This window comes from Lupinus angustifolius, chromosome LG16 (assembly GCF_001865875.1).
Source record: "Lupinus angustifolius cultivar Tanjil chromosome LG16, LupAngTanjil_v1.0, whole genome shotgun sequence".
Lineage (NCBI taxonomy): Eukaryota > Viridiplantae > Streptophyta > Magnoliopsida > Fabales > Fabaceae > Lupinus > Lupinus angustifolius.
Genome location: NC_032024.1, coordinates 4,102,010 through 4,104,024, shown reverse-complemented (window position 1 = coordinate 4,104,024; position 2,015 = coordinate 4,102,010).

Sequence of the window (2,015 nt, the reverse complement as noted above, 5' to 3'; positions counted from 1 at the left end):
TCACGACTTCAAGTCGGATACTTGCCCAACAAGGCATCAACATAACAATACTTTCACAACATCATCTTTATACTATTTAAGACATGATCTCATTCCACAACTTTATACCACAGCACCCTACCCGAGTTCATCGCATTGTTCACAACCTCATCTTATTTCAATCTTTCCACACTGTCCCTCGCCCAAGCGGGGACTAGTCGCCCCAGGCGACAATTGTCTTTAAATCCCATATAAACTGGAGCTTTCCTCACCCAAGCGAGACATCATTAAAATCCTGATTTTTTTCCTCTCTCGCCCAAGCGAGGGATTTCCAGAATTTCATCGAATTCCTGGGCTTTTTTCGCCTAAGCGAGACCCTTGCTCGCCCAGGCGAGGCTTGCTCGCCCGAGCGAGGATTTGGCGCCCGGGCGAGGGAGTTCCAGAACCAAAACTTCCCCTCGCCCAGTCCGTCACCCAGTCCTTGCCCAAGCGAGACTGTGCTCGCCCAAGCGACAGGGACTTGGATAGAATACCAATTTTTGCCCTTTTCGACAACCGAAACATTTTAAGGTTGAATATCTCACAAGAAAAAGGTTTGCAGAATGATTAGGAGCTTGAAGAACGTTCAAAACCGCCAAGCCTGATTCTAGGAGGGCTGGGCGTTTTTGCTTCTGTCCAAATCAAGTTGGGCGGCCAGAAAAGGGGCTGGGCGCCCAGTGCGTGCTTCTCTATATAAAAGCCATTTTCTGGTTCAGATGTACATAGTTTTTTTGGAGAGAAGAATTTTTCCTCAAACTCAGAACTTAAGGAACTTAGAAAAACACCTTTGGAAACACATAGAGCTTGGATTGAAGATCAACTGGAGGGGTGGATTTGTTCCTGCATCATCTTGGAGCTATCCTTTCTTCTTAAATCTTCACTTTGAGCTTGAAAGCATCCATGGCTATGGATTGCTAATTTCCTTGTGTTGGGATTGGATGTAACTCCTAAACTTTGATGTATCTATTTTGATTTCTATATACAAATATCTGTTCTATGCGATAATTTCAATGATTTAATCTTGTTCTTCATAAATGTTTTGGATTGATCACCTAAGGCATGAATTTAGATTTGATATGTGAGTGAGAACTACATATTATAATCGGATTTAGATTATCTCATCTAACAAGCGTGATTGCTAGAGATAGAATTAAGTTTGTTTGTCATTTTACATCTGGACTCATTACGATTATCCTTTTTAATTATGCAAGAGATTGATAATTAGATTAGGGAATCGTTGATCTACTCATGTAAGAGATTAATGAGATAGATAAGAATTGATGTGATGAAATTAAGCATAAGCCAAAGTTTGTATGTTGAATCATTAGGATATTGATGACTTATTGAGTGAAACCCAATCCCACAGTTTTCTCATATTGTTATAAATCCTTTTTAATATTGCATATTTTTACAATTGAAGTTGTTACAAAAATCAATCATCAAACCATCTGAACTCATTGTTTAAGAAAATTTACTAAAGAAAGGCATTGATTTAACCAATTCCCTGTGGATACGATATAAAACCCTTTTACTATACTGCAATTGAATCCTAAAGGATTTGAAAGTAGAGTGGTAAAAATAACTTTCAACAAAATGGCGCCGCTGCCGGGGAATTGCGTCTAAATACAAAGCATTGCTTTAGTTGTTATCTTGAGCAATTGTGAATATAGTACATAGTTTTATTTACATTTTCATAAGCTTGTTAACTAATCCACTTGGCTAGATTTGTGTTATCTTTCTTTTTATGCGAGGTAGGATTCCAGCTGATCAACTCTTATTCGACCCAGAAATAGAGAAAACAGCTAGGAAGAATAACAGAAAAGCCATGAAGAGAAAACAACTTGCTAAGTAGAGAAGGCAACAAGAAGAAACTTCTGTCTCAAGTTCTTCTACAAATCAAGAAACAATGGCGGCAACCAATGATGACAATAAGCCAGGTTTTGTCAATTTCACACCAAGGAACATTATCAGAATTGGCAGACCTACTGGAAATCAAA